This window comes from Hakea prostrata, chromosome 11 (genome assembly GCF_041222555.1).
Source record: "Hakea prostrata isolate BN-2017 chromosome 11, UWA_Hpros_2, whole genome shotgun sequence".
NCBI lineage: Eukaryota > Viridiplantae > Streptophyta > Magnoliopsida > Proteales > Proteaceae > Hakea > Hakea prostrata.
Window position 1 is genome coordinate 6,720,176 of NC_142610.1, and position 19,402 is coordinate 6,739,577.

General features: G+C 33.5%; 1 long non-coding RNA gene across 1 annotated transcript; it reads right to left on the reverse strand.

The window, feature by feature from the left end:
- Positions 1 to 9,950: 9,950 nt before the first annotated feature.
- On the reverse strand, positions 9,951 to 10,671 carry LOC148999810 (uncharacterized). The gene is made up of 3 exons (XR_016170875.1): positions 10,587 to 10,671; positions 10,284 to 10,356; positions 9,951 to 10,185 (listed from the first exon to the last, which is right to left on the reverse strand). It is a non-coding gene; the product is annotated as an uncharacterized LOC148999810 (long non-coding RNA).
- Between the last annotated feature and the right edge of the window lie 8,731 nt (positions 10,672 to 19,402).

The window sequence follows — 19,402 nt, forward strand, 5'->3', positions numbered from 1 at the left end:
ATTGACTCTTATACTAGAAAGGATAATAAAACAAGAAAACAAAGGTAACAATAACCCTAACATGCTCCAACAACCTCAATTCCACGAATAAAGAGAAGAGAGTTGTCCACATAGTTGTACCTAAGAGAAGGATTAAAGAAATCTCACATTTTTTAAAGTTTTCGCGAATATTCGAATCACAAAACACATTCGGAAGGATGAGAACCACTCTTCTTCTTGGTTTCTCCTCTTCCCGCAGCCTCAACCTCATTCTAGCATAAAGAAAATGCGGTATGGGTTAGTTAAAACATAAAATACGGCTTAAAAATTCAAAAATTCGTTTTTGCCCCTAAACAGAAAATGGGGTGGGGGGTTGTTCACCCAACTGGCCCAACTGACTGGTCCATGGTTAGACCCCCAAACGCACCAGGTTATTTTTCGCTTGTTGGAAAGGTCTTTTGACGATATTCGATTTGATACCTTATTCGCATCAATTGGATTCTCCATCGCCGATCTATGAACGTGCCAAAATCGCCCTTTTAACACCACCATGATTAACCTTCTATCTTCTTTTAAACTCCATGAGAGTTATCAAATCATCACTAGGTTCATCCATGATCATTAGGTCCTCTTCCGAAGCTTCGGGCTCGATTCAAATGGTCCACAGTTGTAGCCGACTCGAGGCCCGGGTTCGCGGTCTTGAAATCATGGGCTAACGGGTTAGAAATCCAAGGATTTCACAACAAATCAATAAAACTTTCAAAAATCTAAACAATTACAACTTCTCTAAAAAACATCCAACTTCTTACTACACCCACCACCCCCAAAAAAAAAACCGCAAACTATAAACTCTCCTCCTTTTGATGGTTGTTTACTTCCCTAATTTGAATGGTTAATGGCAGCTTGAATCTGTTCTAGAGATCGTCCCTTTGTTTCAGGTGCAAAGACAATAATAAACAGCAGCCCCAATATATTAACTACTGTGTAGATGATGAAGGTACCTGAAAAATCACAAAGCCACACAAACATGTAAGTTCAACCACTGTTAGAAGTGATCAACAAGGCAACCTACCCTAAACTAGAAGTATAAACTCATGATTTCTCCTTACCGTGAGAGCTTCAGGTTATCATAAATTTTAAAGTAGAAGAAACAAACCATGCTCCAAACCAGTTAAAAGTGTTGCTAGGCTTCCAGCCATTCTTTTAACATTAATAGGAAATATCTGCAACAAAAGTAGTTGTTTGATTGAGGAAGGATCAAATACTGAAATCCCTTTATTAGATCTCTCTTGAATACTGAAATTGAAAAATGTGCAAAAAAAATTGTTCATTGATGGGTTTGTTAGTCTTCTAGAAAAAATCATGTTCCTGACCCCATTTATATTATACAAAATAAAGCCATTTTTTCTTATATTTTTAACTATTTGCTATTTAATTTTCAATTTGAACTTCACCCCACCATTTTGTCTAGTCAACTCAATTTAAATCAATTTCTATTGTGAGATCCCCTAAAATCATAACTCGTTAACTACTTTATATCAGGACCGTAAACCTGAAATTTGAGTAGAAGATAACTCTAGACCATTTGAATTGAGCTCGAGGGTTTGGAAATCGAACCTATGGAAGTGGATGATCACGAAGAAGACCTGGTCACTCTAATGGAGTTCAAGAAGAGAGAGAAGATTAGTCTGGAGGGCATTAAAAGGAGGTTTTATGCTAGAAGACTCAAATGTCAAGGTAAAGTATGACATTGAGGCTTTAGTTAGAAATTTCTACTCTCCAAAGCCCATCGGAATCGGTCTTCCAATAAAGGAGATAGAGAGCCGGTCAATTGGGGCCAGTTGCACAACTAGATCGACCGCCCCCTTCCTAGATTTAGGGCAATTTTGGGAATTCCAGTTTAAAATTCTATTTTATATCTCTCATACTTCATAAACGCATTATTTGTGCTAGAAGGAGGCTGAGAGCTTGGGAGTGTTGAAGAACTCGAAGTTTGGTGGGATTTTTGCACGTGGAAAAGTGTCGAAGTGCAATTCATCGTGGTGAACGCTTGTAAAGGTAAGACACTCATGAAACCCTCTTTTCCAACAACTTTTGAAGGTAGTTATGGAGATTAAATGCAATGTTGTGCTGGTTGTTGATGTTGGGTAGTAATGAATACTCAATCTTGTCTCTATTTATGTCTCCCAACCCCTTTGAATGTTGGTTCATGCAACCTTTGCATTTAAGACAAAATAGACCTTTCTAAGAGCCAAATTGGGCATTTTCGTTTGGAGACTTGTTGGGATGATTGAATGGTGTTTTTTGGACAATACCAGTGTCCCATTAAAGTCCCAAAAACCCCCAAGTGAGTTGATTTCAAGAAAGGTTCGAAATCAACCAAACTTGATCACAACCCCTAGGGTGGGCAGTCAACGGGCCCCAGTAGGCCTATCCAACCACCCCTTGGTTTGGGTGTGTCTTTTGGCCCCTTTGATATCCGGTTGATCCCGGATCGATACCCATTTTGATCTTTATGTTTCTAGGGTTATTTTGGGTCACTTGCACTCTTTTTGTGGATTCCATTGAACCTTAAAGATTATCATTGCCATTCATAGTTGAGGAAATACATTGCCATATCTTGTTTATTTGATTCATTATAAACTCTCATTGATATCGATGTTGTATATTTATTATAAAATGCATGAGACTTTGCATGAATGGAAGGTAATATGATGTTTGTGTTTATTTACTATTCAACTTAAATGAATGATGATTGTGATTATGACGTATTTGGATTGGATGGTAGGACACTGTCCACTTGCATTTATAGACCGATTGGGGTTGTAGGTTCGTCCATTATCCTGGTGATTTTACATTTACTTAGACCTACTAGGTACATGGTCAATAAGTGTCTAAATGTGTTGGCTAGTGAATCCTTGAGTACCAATACCCTTTCGGCAGAGGTATGGAAGCCGAGTGATCCATGGTGACGGTGGTTTGATCCTATGTGCATCGAGCAGGCCCACTGTCATTATATGATGGTAAAGTTGCATGTGTTAGGGTTGAGCTCATGGGGTGTCTACAAGACGGTTTGAGTGTCGTGAGGAGACATGAGAAGTATCCGCCCCAACATATGTGGATGAACTTAGGGTTAAGGAATGCTGGAAGGAGTCTAACAGATGCCTCCGATTGAGGATATCATTCCTAGGTGGAGAAGGATACTGGACCAAAAGGCACTAGGCAAGAGGGAAAGTATTTGGACCACATGTAGTATGATACTTTATGACCTTGCATTGACCTAGGGTTATCCTTGACACTTGCCAGTTCCCATATTAATGGTGAAGTGAGAGAGTGGTGACCTAATCCCTAATATTTTGTTGTATTTGGCATAAGTTTTAAAGTACAAAGAAAAAACTTCATAAAACAATGATGAAAATATTTTGGACAATTAACATTATAAGTGAATATCATGCAAATTCTAACAACAAAAAATCATGCAAACAGCATGTAGTGCTTCTTTTCACATGAATAACAAATGAATGATGTCTTTTTGATAATAGATCGGTTTTTATTATTTATGTGTTATGTGTCGTTTCAATATAATTATAATCAGTTGGATCCAATTTATAGTTGTTTCCTTTTTTTCTATGGTACTTTGATGTAAATTCAACTCATTTTATTTGGTTTTCTTTTACGAGGGGAAAGTTGTGTAACAGCCATAATGGATGAAACCAAATATATTCAATACAAGAATAAAAAATAGACAAAAAAAAAAAAAAAAGGAGTAGAACAAACCACCAAAACGGGCTTGAAGTAAAGAAGAAACACGATAACTTGATAGATGAAGAATTTAAGGAATACAACAAAATTGAAATTCAAAACTATATGATCTCAAACATGTGTTTTGAGAATTGTATAATAATAAATTTTAGTTAAGATATGAATGCATCATGAAAGGTAACATGATTGGACCTACATCTACTTTCAACTTTTAATTTCAAGATTCTTGTTTTCGTTATTATGGTTTTTCAATTTTCTTTTCTTCGAATCCAAATATATGATGGTACAATAATCAAGAATCAAATTATTTTAAATAAAATGAATCTAGGAAACTTCAATACATGCACACTTATAAATCAACACCAAATTCTTCTCTTTAGATATTAACTTAGGTAGTTGTAAGTTGTAACAAAGTATTTTGAGAGTTGTGGAATAATAAATTTTAGTCAAGATATGAATGCATCACCGGAAGGTAACCTGATTAATTGACCTACGTTTACTTTCAAATTTTAATTTCAAGACTCTTGTCTCATTATTATGGTTTTTCAATTTTATTTTCTTCAAATCCAAATATATGAGTGTACAATTATTCAGAATCTGCTCAAGCACTATTCTACATAAAATGATCTAAGAAACCTCAAGACATGCACACTTCTAAATCTACACCACATTCTTCTCTTTCGATATAAACTTAAGTAGTTGTTATAACTTTGAACTTCAAATAAATCTTTGACACGTGATTCTGTAACACCATTATCTATAAAAACAAATAAATAAGTAAAACCAGAAGAGTACAAGTGGGACTTGTTACTTGTTTGGGCAATGTTTTGTGTCATGGTTTAGCAAGAAACAAAATTGTGTGGCTCTTTCCACAACCGAGGTAGAATACATAGCGGCCAAAAAGTGTTATGCACAATTTTATGCATGAAGCAAACTTTACTAAACTATAAGTTTATCTAAATGTCACATCAAATGTGATAACACTAGTGCAATAAACCTAATCAATAATTATGTCCTTCACTATAGAGCCAAGCATATAGATATTATGCATCACTTCCTTAGGGATTGCATACAAAAGAGTGAGGTTGTCTTTGAGTTTATAGTCACCAACCATCAATTGGCAAACATACTTACCAAACCCCTAAGTGAGACTAGGTTTGTTGAACTTAAGGAGAGAATTAGAGTTGATTCGCCCGTTTGAATAAGTTAGGCACCTCAATATCCTAACTCTCTCAAGTTCCATACGTTTGAAACATCAAAACAACAAGAAAGCTAAAGGCCTACCATTTCAAAGTTAAACAGTCTGCCGTTTAAGGATCAAACGGCACGCCATTATGCCTATAATTGTGAAATCCTCTAGAATTATAACCCAAAAGTCCATCTTGAAAGTTTGAGAACCCGGAGTGCCAGTAGAAGGCAGTCGTGGGAAATTCGAATTAAGACCATGGAATCGGGAGTAAAGCCCATTGACACAAATGATGAAGTTGATGACTCAGTCACTTTAAATGACTTTGGAAGAAGATCTAAAGCCAACTTAGAAGATTTTGAAGGATGAATTTCACATGCATGGAAACCAAGGATGGAAGGTCCCCAAGCCAAGTAGATGTTATCATCAAGCTAAGTAAGGTTAGGTAAGTCTACGTACCAAATGAACCTTGCTGAAAACCCCATCACAATGCATATTTTGAGGGGGCGGTTGATCTATTGAGCAAACCGCCACCTACCCAGAAAAGAGAAAAAACAGAATTTTAATTTGGGAAACCGTATTTTATAGCTTATAATCCTCATTAATGAATTACTTATATTTCTTGGATGCTAAGAGCTCAAGAGGGGTGGAGAGACTTGGAGTTGGTGAGATTCTTAGAGATTTGGGCAATGCCAAAGCTCCAATCACTTGGTTGAAAGCGTGTTGAGGTAAGAAAACCATCTTCCTTCATTTTCCAATAACTTTTCCCACATTTATTGTTGGTTTAATGAATTGATTGATGGTAGTTATGGTGTTGGGTGCAATAATATTGTCTTGTTGTTTCCTCTGTATCCTCTCTCAAAGAAATCCTATCTCTGACAACATTGGAAATCTGGGGATGTTTGCAAAGGCATCTTGATGGGGATTATTGGAAGTGTTGTTGGGGTGTATTTTTCGTTCTAGATGAGCCCCCAAACCCCCTCAAAGCTAGGTGTTCAAAATGATCAACAAGGAGAGCTGGGCATTTTAGCAGCCTAGGGGTGGTTGACAGGCCCTTCTCAGGTCAGGTCAGGTGACTTTGTCAAATGCTCATCCGATTTGATTCCAAACTCTAATTATAATGTTCCACTTGTTATTGCTAGGATTTGAGTGATTGTTTGGCCTCTCAATTACACATGGACTACATAATAAAACTCCTTTATTACAAGATCTAGGTTCTTTTGTGAGTACTAAAAATGAAAAAATGTGCAAAATAATTTGTTCATTGATGGGTTGTTGGTCTTCAAGATAAAATCATGTTGGTACAAGACCTGCACTCCCATGGGGAGGTCGTGGGTTCGCACCCACTCGGCGGCATATATATAAAAGTAAACATTTAATTTTTGCATTGATATAAAAAGCTACCTGAGGATGTAATCATGGTGCACGCAAGCTAGCCCGATGAACCTCAGATAATATTAAATAAAATATAAAATATAAAAAAATCTTCTTGGGTATCTATAGCATCATTTATATAGGCAAATCCGTTAGATCGTCCATCAAGATCTAACGGTCCCTATTAGCCCATACTAGTCAGTCTATATAAGAGTTTTAGTAACCGTATATTACCCATATTAGACCAATAAGAAACCATATCAAAGTGTAACACAATCGATAAAGCCCATCTTATGTGGAATATTTAATTAATATTCTAACATTCTCCCACTTGGGCTATATTGATTGTGACACAGTCGAGCAAAAAACAAAACATCTCTTTTGTTTTAGGAAAACATTTGAAAAAACATGTTGAAAACATTTTGACCTTTATGTGTACAACTTTATATTGGGTCGAGGATAATCCTAAAACTTAATCCTTTCACATAGAACCTTAAGTACCGAATCATGGCAGTGATTGCATCTTTTAAGCGACACAAGACCATCCATGGTCACAAATACTCTTAACTCTACTGAAAATGGATGCAATATGGTAGTGTGGCAACTAATGACACTTGATAGAAAGCCTCATGTGTCATTCCGTTGTCAGTCCAAATCTCTCATTTTATGGCTACAACGAACCTGAATCAATGCCATGAGAGAATATACTTTACGGTTCCCACGAACCTGTGACTCAATGCCATCAAAGTATGTCCATTATGGTTCGAACCTGTGTCATCTTTATAACTCAAGTTTTAACTTTATGTGTTACATGACACACCTTAAGGTTAATACATAAATGCCTTATCTTTTGCTTAAGGTTAACACATACTTTAAGACTTTCATAACATGCAACATGATAATAATGTGAACATTAATATGTCAACAAAAAACTTTATTGAATTCAAATAAATTATCAATGCATACAAGAGACAAGTACTGATATAATATCTTACTACACAATAGAGCAAAATTCACAAACTCCCACTAAACAACCGCATCTAAGGTTCCTCCTAAACCCATAGTTACTGCATGTCTATCAAAGACATCTGGGCAGGGACCCTTAGTTAGGGGATCTATAACCATATTATCTGTACAAATATGCTCTACTGTGGTGTCACCTTCTTTAGCTTTTTCTTTAGTAGTCAAATACTTGACCATCATGTATTTAGACCATATGATCACACATTTCTTGCTGTTAATAAACAATACAACAAAATTGTGATCACAGTACAACTTGATGGGTCTATCCACGATGTTTAAATAGAACTGTCAATTATCTGATAAGATTCTTTAGTCAAACAATCTGAGTAACTGCCCCATAACATGTAGCAAACTCAACCTATATAATGAAATAAGTAATTTTACCTTATTTCACACTTTTCACAATAGTATCCCTCCTGCCATCAAGGAAAACAACTTAAAGTGGACTTCTTATTATCTGGACAATTAGCAAGGTCAAAATCTATATATATACCCTAATGATATAGGGTTGGAACAAGCTTGTAGATTATCATATCATCAATTGTTCTCTTCAAGTATCTCAAGATAAGATACTTTCTTCAATTGTTCTCTCTCAGTATCCTTTATAAGGCAACTGTAATAAGCTCAGTCTATCTCCCTTGAGAATCAAAACATTCTCAAGTCTGCAATCTAGCATACTGAACTTCTTTAAATATAAATTATATATATCCTCTGAGAAAGATCCAATAAATAGCATGAACAATCCTATAGATCTCGATGCCCAAGACAAAGATGCCTTACTAAGGTCTTTTATATCATAATTCTCAAATAACAATTGCTCGGTCTTTATGTAGTAGGCCAACGTCACTACTAGTGAGCAAAATATTATCAACATAAATAATGAGAAAGATAAAATTTCTCCCACTGACCTTGCCATATATATATATATATATATATATATATATATTGATCTACAAGTTTTTCAACAAAATTGAATGAAGTCACAACATTATCAATCTTTAAGTACCATAGTTAGAAGTTTACTTAAAACCACAAATTATACTTCTTGAGTCTACACCAAGATGATTAAGATCATCAACCGCAAAACCCTCAGGCTAAAAGAGATAGACTTCCTTATTAAGATTTCCAATCAGAAAGGCAGTCTTCACATCCATCTGGTATAACTCTGAAAGAATCCTTAGAAGAGATAGGTGAGAAAATTTCACTAGTCAACTTCCTCTTTCTGAGTAAATTCTTTAGCTATCAGTCTGGTTTTTAAACCTTACAAGCTTTCCTCATGAATATTTATTAGTCTTATACACCCACTTAAAATAAATGGGTTTAAAGCCTTTAGGCAACTTAACAAGCTTCCAAACATCATTATGTCTCATCAACAATATCATATATCTCGTTGCACCCAATCACAAATCTAATTAAAGATTAAAGACAACTTTCTAGTAACTGGGTCAACCATAATGCCAATGTTATAGTAATGTTCATTAATGTCAGGATGTCTGAGTGGTCTAAGGCACCAAACTCAAGTTCTGGTCCTCGTGAGAAGGCGTGGGTTCAAATCCAACTTTTGACAACATAATTGCAAGGAATTGCAAGGATTTGTTGTATTTTACAACCTTCTCTTCATCGAAAATGGCTGATCAACTTGAATGTTGCAAAAGCATAAAGGTCTGGAACAAAGATGGAAAAAACAAATTAGCAAGGAAAAACTTTTATCACTACAACAAAAAGGGCATATAGCCGCAGACTTTTCCGTAGTAAAATGTAAAGAAATCCGTAGTAATAGCCTATAGCTACGGATTACATGCGGTTTACTATCTGTCGCAACAGGCTCCGTCGCAAACGCAGTAGCTACACATAAAATATTGCATGTATAAGGTTATCCATAGCTATGGTTTTTTAGTTACAGGTCTTTCTGTAGCTATATCTATAGCTACGGATTGTTAGTTACAGATGTTTCCACATCCAACTTCTAGCTATACATATTGATGCGACGGATATTTTTGTAGTTATATATCATCTAGCTGCGGAAAATATTATTGCAGATGTTTCCGTGGCTATCCTATAGCTACGAAAAATATAACCATGGATGTTTCCGCATCTAACTTCTACCTACACATATTGTGGTGACAGATAATTCCATGGTTATATATCATGTAGCTACAAAAAATATAATTGCAGATTTTACCGCGGCTATCCTATAGCTACGAAAATATAACTGTGGATATTCCGCGGCTAACTTCTAACTACGCATATTGTAGTGCCAAATATTTCCGTGGCTATATCTTTTAGCGGCGGATGTTTTTGCATCTCACATTTTGGTATACACATTGTAGCAACTTACATTTCCGTGGCCAATCTATAGCTTCAGTATATTAACTTCTGCTGCAATGCTATAGGTGTGGAATATTTGTAGGTATTTCATCCACAATGAAAATGTAGTGATAGATTTTATTCTGCAAATGTATCCACAGATCATCTATTGGTACCTATATTAGTGTGGATTGTTTTATAAAATTTATAACTACAAACTCTTTATAAATACTATAACATATATAAACACGAATCAGCAGATATACATTTCTTTGCAACAAATATATGGAAACAATATTTATATTTATTGAATTCATTGTCATTTGAAATCCATACAAATCAATTAAAAATTTAAAGATAAAAAAAGAAGTTAGTTGTCATCCAACTAACTCAAACTAGAATAACTGCAAATCTAGAAAAAGAGTCTGTGCTAAAGCTCAAAGTGTACTTAAAAAAAACACACACACACAAGAATCAACTAATCGATCCAAGTCTCTCTGCTCTATGATATGTGGAACTCTGCAGTGGTTGAATCGACTTCTTAATAAATTATCCTGCAATCAATATAAAAAAATTTAAAAAAATAACAATTAATCAATATTGTAAAAAAATTATAAAAAAAAAACCCCCATAATTTAGAATATCATATTACCTTCATGAGAACAAGATGCATCATTGCTCCTAAAAAAGTGACTTATTTCATGACTATTAAAGTGATTAAGCCCCTATCACAAGGATACAATATTTGCAAAATGAATATCAATAAGAATCATAGAGTTCTAGGAATAAAATAAGCTTTAGAGATTGATTAAATTTTAATAACATTACCTGTTCTTCAGATGAAAAATCTTCCATCTAACAACCTAGATTTGATTGTTTAACAACTGACTTAAGCTTCTAACATATTAACTTTATTTTTCAGGAAAGTAACTTGTTCATGGTCATCTTCTCTTACCTTTTCCTTAGAGGCAAGCCTAGCTCCCAATCCTAATCCTTGAATGCATCTATATTTATCTTTTTTTAACACCTGAGAAAGGGGGGGGAAGGAGGCATCGGAGGGAGAAATGAGAAGGTGACCCCTCACCTTCGCCGAGAGAAAACCATCAGAGAGGGGCTGGAGATGCTGGAGACGGTTGCTGGCTCTCTGAAACTCCTGTGAGTGCAATGAAACTCTAGTCAAGAATTGAAAGGATTGCTAACAGTAGCTCTATTCAAAAGATGAGTCTTACCCAATGATGTGATCCAGAGGCATAAGGGTTTCCTAACAGGATAGGAATTTTAAAAATAGAATTTCATACACGAATTATACCAATGGCAAATCTCATGGAGGCCAAACTAGCAATCAAATTATAGATTTAACACCGACAAATATCAAAAATAATATAAGAATACTACACTGAAACAGAATATCAAATTGATTCTAAAACAGAGTAGAAGTAGAAATTCAACTAAAAAGAGGATTCCAGGAAATAACACAAAGATAAGGTTTTAGAACTGTGGGTGGGTGTGTTCAAAACGATAATCCAATCCTTAAATACAAAATCAGATTTGAAATCAGGGATTTAATACCACAGAGAACTGACAATCCAACAAGATATATGACCAATCAGGGTTGGTAAACAGAGTCATCTAGCAGTAGAAGCCATTGGGACTCAAAGACTTTCAGAAACATGGGTTCCACCAAATTTAAATTAGTGGTAACCATTGAGAGCTTCTAAAAGTATAATCATTTGAGAAGGTTATACGTACCACTGCAAAAGATCTAGCACAGAACTATCAATTGAAGATGCATCTATATATCCAATGGATTAAACAAGTTTCCTTGAGTTCTTTAGTATCCTCTCAAGTGCATTATGTTCATATGTGTTATTTTCTGCTAAGAACTACACACAACCCTAAAGTAAAAAGAAATAAATAATAGTAAAGAGAGGAATGAAAAAGCATTCAAACACGATAAAATAAAGGTAAGAACAGGTAAAAGAAGCTTTACAGATTTGTACTACTCACCTTGCAAAAGTTGGAATTGGTAGGAGATCAATACTATCTACTGCAAATGGAAGAAGCTTTGAGATTCTGACTCCTGCGATCGAACAGCAAACAACAAATCAGAGTCGTGTTGATTCTTCAGTTCAGAAAGAAAAAAATGAACAGAGAATATTCTGGATTATTCTACCTAGTTTGTCTAAAATTGCCATTTCTATTCACTAACCTCTTTCATTCACGTAAGGATTTGCAACAGGCAGCTAGCAGAGTCTTCTTAAACCTTCACAGCCCTCGAGTTGAAGAATGATACTGAGAATGAGACTGAATAGGACAAAAAAAAAACCTTCGATTGAAGAGGAAAAAACCCTTTGAGGTGGTGATGCGCCTCTGGATTTCTTCTGCTTTTCATAAATTGTTGCGATACCAGGAAACCATGAAAAACCAACCCTTCGATTGAAGAAGATGGATGAAGCAAGGATGATATAAAAAATATAATAAAAAAAAATCCCTTCGATTGAAGAAGAAAAAACCCCTTCGAAGAATGAGATTGAAAAAAATCATTCGAATATTGAAGAATGAGATTGAAAACGAAAAATACTAACCCAAAAACCCCTTCGTTCTTCAAGCTCTCTTCTTTTTCTTCCACTTCTACCGTTTCAACAAACAAAAAAATGGAGAGTTACCTCTGATGAGCCGTGAAAGAGTTCCGCAGCAGCTTGTGTTGTTTGTCTTCCCTCACTAGTATATGACAGAAACAATCAATGGAAGGCAAAGCCCTAACTTCCCAATAGGTATGATAATAGGATTTCTGAGCTTTAGTAGTGAGAGACGATCGAGTGTATAGCGGAGGAGTGGGAGAGAGGACCTTAGCGGAACGCGAAAACTATTAGCGCGCGGAAGGCAAAATGTTGTCTACGGAATTTTTTACTTTTGAAGTCTCTTTAGAAAAAAATAATAATAATAATTTGTCAACACATGTAAAATACCAATTTAATGGTTGAGATCAAAATTGATAATTTTTAAGTATAAAAGCCTCCAGGAAATACCCATTTAACCCATACTTGCCTCATATGAAAAAACCCGAATGGTTAAAAATTCTGAAAACCCTACATCGAGTTCGATTCTTCACCCCTATTAGAAATCCTATAAAATGAATAACCTTCGAATAGTGAAGAATGAGAAGATGAAGTTGCTGAAGAATCCAACATAAAGACTAAAAATATGTGGAAAAAATAACAAAAAATGACCGACCTCCGGAATCCCTTGACCGTAAAACACCGAATCTTCAAGGTTTGTTCCATTGAAAGATGGATTATAATGAATGTTAATAGAGTAAAACCCTTCATCTCCTTCAAAGAAATTTTCCTAACCAGGAGCAAATGGAAAAGGTCCCCTTCTAAAAATTTTGAAGTTTTTCTGTAACCCTCTTTCCATGTTTGAAATGTAGGGGTGTCAAGAAAGCCTGCTTGACCCAACCCGGCCCTAATCCCCCTAAGCCCAAGCAAATTCGACCTAAAGGGTGAGTTAGGGTTACAAAATACTTGACCTTGGTAGGGTCCGGTCGGGCTTGGGTTCCACCATTGGACATGTAGTTTTATCCTAGTCATTAAAATCTCGATGTCGCTACATTGTTAATTACCACAACAATAAGTTTCTCATATTACTACAATTCTTAACTTCAGTGTTGTTGTCGTAGTTATAACTTTTTTTTTTTTTTAATACTATAATCTTAAATATCTTAAATTACTACAATACATAATTGTAGTTATATTTTTCTAATTAAAGGGAATGTATTTACTATAACTTTTAACCGCAGTTCTATTTCATGACTAAAAAGAATTGTTACCACAATTTTAAATACTGCAACTATTATATAAACTATATTACTAGAATTCCAAAAGGTAGTTATGTTTTAGTAGCTAAAAAATTGATATTGTTACACTTTTAATTCCATAGTAATAAGTTTCATATATTACTATAATTTTTAGTTGTAATTTTGTTTCCGTAGTTACATTGTTTTTTTGTTACTATGGTTTTGAGTATTGTAGTTAAAAATATTTTAAATTACTGCAATACATAACTGTAGTTATACTTTTGTAGTTAGAAGTAATATATTAATGTGGTTTTGAATACTGTAGTAAAAAGTTGTTCATATTACTACAATTTTTAGTTGTAGTTTTGTTTCCGTAGTTACAATTTTTTTTATTACTATGGTTTTGAGTTTTGTTGTTAAAAGTATTTTAAATTACTGCACTACATAACTATAGTTATACTTTTGCCGTTAGAAGTAATATATTACTGTGGTTTTGGATATTGTAGTAAAAAGTTGTTCATATTACTACAATTTTTAGTTACACTTTTACAAGTACATCTATACATATATTTATTACCACGGTGCACACACAATAACGTTTATATTCGCACATGAAAAACTAGTTAGAAGGGACTAATACTCGATTAAAAAATTGTAGCTAGTTAACAACTCAAACGAAACTTTTATGTTCCAACTTCTGCAATACTAGATATACAACCCTAGATTTGCAGAACAACTCAAACGAAACTTTTATGTTCCAACTTCTGCAATACTGGATTATACAACCCTAGATTTGCAGAACAACTCAAACGCTAAAATTGTTCAAGTTAAATTTATGAATAATCTGCAATGGAAAAGGGAGTCAAAGGAACATATTTGGAAAGGAACATAATCAAGGATATAAAGACTGTTATCAGGGTTTCACCTTATAAAGAAAAATTCAGACAAAATAGTTTTCCTATCATACTCCTCACTATGTCCACAAGAGTGTGATAAAGTCTTTCGGTTACACCATTTTGCTCGGGATTATCAAGAATAGTGAACGGACCAACTATGTCCGAATCTGTGGAGTATTTGGCGAATGGGTCCTTAAGCCATAATACTCTCCTCCCCGGTCAGATCTAACAATATCTAAACTTCAGTCTAAAAAAAAATTCTTGAAGATCTCAGAGATTTAGACTATTCCTTAATTAAGTACAAAAACCATGTTAAGAGTGGTCATCAATAAATATGATGAAATAATAATTGATACGCAAGGTGGCGGAATAAAGATCACTATCTAGACACCAGGACCGAATGGGACAAGAGAAAATCAGATCTTCAAATAAGAACCAAAGAATCATAACTTTTATTTTCCCACTTAATTAACCAGACATTATACTCAATGCAACTTCTACTTACATTAAAAAAAAAAATTTTTAAAAATTAAAAAATAATAATAATAATAAAAAAAATGGAGCAACAATCATCTCTATTTATAAGGAAGTTTTCATAGGTCCCAAATTGTTAGTTTGATCAGACTCTTTATCTTTACCCTGAACATTTTATGAATATTGATGCTCATAAGAACAAAGTTTCTTCTTAGAAAAAGTATTGGTCTTTATAATTCCAAAATTAGTAGAGGATGCAAAGGGCATTGATGGATAATAGTAGGGGTAATAAAAAGAAACATTAGGAATCATGAGTTTTATCTTGAAAAATAATCATCCTAATGAAATAATCCCTAACTCCTTCAAAACCATCACACTTTATGATATAAAAAAATAATAATAATAAATAAATTAAAAAAAAAAAAAAAAAAAAAAAAAAAAAAACTCTTACAGAAATATACTTATTTCAACACTAGATGAAATTTAGTATCTTTGTGCTACTGCATTCAACAATTTCAAAACAGTGCATTCAGTGGTTAAACAATTTTTCAAGTGTTCATTGGTGGATTTCTTAATGGGCAATAAAAGTAGACATAATTATTTTTTACCTCTTAAGTGTAAATCAACTTCTGTCTTCATACTCTTATGAGTCATATCCATCAGTTTCTCAGTAACCAAGAGTATGTAGTTATCTACAACATATCATTTACAATTTCTTGAAGTTTGACTTTATAAGAATCTCAATAACAATCATATTATTATAGACAGAAAAGGTGACTAACAGAAAAGCACACATATATCATCATCAAAACACCTTTGGGCAGAATTCATGACATACAGTTGTGATACTCCCTCACTTTATGAATACTTTAATATGTTTTAATATGCAATTTATAAGTACATCACTAGAAAGAGCACTCATATATCATCATGAAAACACCTTTGAGCAGAATTCATGACATACAACTGTGATACTCAATCACTTTATTAGCACTTTAATATGTAACTTATAAGTACATCACTTTATTATCACTATGTGAGTAATATATAACTTATAATTACATCACTTTAAAGAGTACACATATATCATCATAAAAACACCTTTAGGCAAAATTCATGATATACAGTTGTGATACTCCATCACTTTATTAGCACATTAATATGTAACTTATAAGTACATCACTTTATTATCACAATGTGGGTAACATATAACTTATAAGTGCATCACTTTATAGAGTACACATATATCATCATGAAAACACTTTTGGGCAGAATTCATAACATACAGTTGTGATACTTCCTTACACATCAGCGGCCATGAAAACGTTCCAACCTTCAAAAATTTACCACCTTTGGGTGTATAAAATTATTAGATTAGTCAACTCTCAACCAAATGTTGCATGTGTCACCCCTCTTAATGTCAATACGCAATTATTACCTTAAGGTGTATAAAGACACATTGACACAAAGTGACATCTCATTACATTATATGATTGATATTCCATAGACCTAACCATGAGTGCCATTTTGGCAGTCACCCACAATCAAGCCCATATAACTCTCTCATATTATGATATACTTTCTATTACCCACAACATGATATTAGTTGTAATTTTAAACATAATGGAAAAAAGTTGGAGTGCCGATAAAATTACAACACATACTAATACATTGTATGAAAAAAATTCCATCATTACTAAAAGGTAATCAAAAGTTTTTAAAAGCATGCATGATAGATATCTTGCAATTGTATAATATCATATAAAATATGGTCACAATACAAACCCATATGATAAAATCATATTAAAAAATTCACCCAACGGTGAAGTTACATACACACCATAAACATGTCATATCATGTTTCATATATATAGAAGTGGAATTTGGTCCTGAAAATGATTTCATTGTGTCTGGAAGGGTCCAAAATATAAGTCCCCAAGAGAACGCTTTAAAATTCCTTACAGTTTAACCAGAAATTAAAAAAAATACTAAATAAATAGCATTCGAAATTATCGGCTCAACCAAAACATTATATATATATCATATTTCACATATGTAGGGGTAGAATTGGGTCTTCAAAATGGTTTCATTGCGTTCGGAAGGGTCCAAAACATAAAACCCAAGAGAACGCTTCAAAATTCCATACGGTTTAGTCAGAAATAAAAAAATACTAAACATATAGTATTCTGATTTTTTATTTTGTATTTTTTTTATTTATTAAATCAGTTCAACCAGGAAATAAAAAACGGTCTGATAAAATCAGAATCTTATTAGGTCAAGCCGAACCGAAATCAAAAATTGACCCGAATTGAAATCAGAAATTGAATCGAATCGAAATCAAAAATTAAACCGAATCGAAATCAAAAATTGAATCAAATCGAAATCAGAAATTAAACCGAACCGAACCGAAATCAGCGAGTTGACTCGCTGAGTCAAAACCGAGTTTAATCAAGTCCAAATAATAAACCGGTTCACCCAAGTAAACCCAAATACAAATCTCCCTAAGCCTTTGACAAAGATAACCCCAATCCAACAACACCAACTACTTTCACCATTCGTAACAAAAAGAATAAGTGAGAAGGAAGGGTAAGACTTAAGAGGAAACAAAAGCGAGAAAGATTAAGAAGATATACAATATAGATTTGTGAAATGAGAAAAAATTTAAGGCATACAACTCTATCTTTGAGTGCAAATATAGAGCCATAGTTGCTGTCAACAATGAAGGAACGTCAAATGTGAACAAATCTTATAAAATTATATAAAAATACATTTTTACCCTTAATTTTGTAACATTAAAACACATGTTAAATACATTTCTCAAAATTAAACTCTTTATCCCAATAAATCATAAACAACCTTTATTATGAATTTTGTATTATTTTATATTATTTAAAAAAAATGGAGATAATAAAGCATACCAAACACCCATATTTATGTTTATAGATCAAATAATCATAAGATTAAAATATACCAAGAGAACCGCAGGTTAATGTTGGTTTCCTCCCATGCCTTACTATGGTGAAGTTCCTGTATCATATTCTTTATCAAATTCTAACATAACGTTAAAGTTATTGAGAAAAGAAATATAAGTTGAAAATGATAGTGAAAAATATTTGGACAATTAATTGTTATAACCTAATGTCATGCAAATAATGGAATGATTGTTCATTAAGAAAAAATGGACATTGATATGTTATTTCTTTGCACATAACAAATGGATGAAGGCAAGTAAGTAAAGCTTTCCCTAGGACAAATCAAAAGCCCTAAAGCGCATGCACATGTTTTAACGGGACAGGAAACTATTTTTGGCGTCCTAACAATCTCATAGTATGGAAAAACGATCAAAAGCATTTGACTAATCAAGTCATTCTATCATTCTTAGAAAATAAACTGATTCAATTTTCGTGCTTGAGAAGGTTTCGAGCAATACAACTTTGACTTGTTTTATTATTCTCCAGGGGAAAAAAGTCTCAATCAATAAAAATTAAAAGATAACGTGAGACAAATAGATTGATTCGAGATCCTGCTATTAATCTCTTGTCCTAAAAAAAAATTTCACAATGAAGTCAATTGATTATGACAAATATAATATCCTTTAAGAACCGTACATACACCTTTGGATGCATATAGTTCAAAAAAAATTGTGAAAAGAAACACCCAATGCGTCAATTCTAGCCCTCTTTCTTTTTTCATAGTAGGTGTTTTAACTCCTAATGAAAGGGTTTTTTCTTTTATTCTTTAAGAAAGATAAATTTTGACCCCCTATAATATAAAATACTGTAAAATAATAAATAAAAATAAAAAAATTCACTTAACTTATGGATCTAATCTCTCATTGAGAGCCAATCAAAATCAATGATGTAAATTTCTTGTTCTTGAATGGGCCTCTTCAAGTCTTTTAGGTTAATGCTCTACTCCGGGTCAAGGTGATTTTTATTTGCGCATACAGAACAAATGATCCAAAAACCACTTCTTTTTCTATTATTTCTACTATCCTATTTCAAATCATTTCATGTCTTTCCCAAATATTCGATATGCAAAATACTCGATTATATGGTAGCTAGAATAGTAATCACTTATGGTAATTGTACATATATTACCAATTGGGTATTTTTTAAACGGAACCTAGAAATTTCATTTTATTGGTCCAACCATAAATCATTAAATTGATACATAAAAGTGATAATTTGTCTTTAAATTGACTTTTTCTATTATACAAGGGAGGCAGATGCAAAATCTCAGTTTTTTTGGACTAAAGATGACATAAACCAAACCTCATATGGTCCAGATGAAAATTACTCAATAAAAAAAAAAAAAAACATATTCACAATGATATTATGTCAAATTAATTATTAATGCACTCATAAAGTGGTCTTTAGTATGTCTTAGTGCCACACGCTTTTCCCAGTCATTGCCACAAATACATTCCCTACACAATGTGCAAGCTCGTGATTTGGCAACAACGGCCCTCTTTCTTACCTGCTAATGGTCAGAATCATCCACCAGCAATAAGGGAACCAATTGAAAATATATAAGTAAAGGAATTTTTTTTTTTTTGGTAGGAGGAACTTCTTTATTATAGAACAATTGAAATGAAGTAAGCAC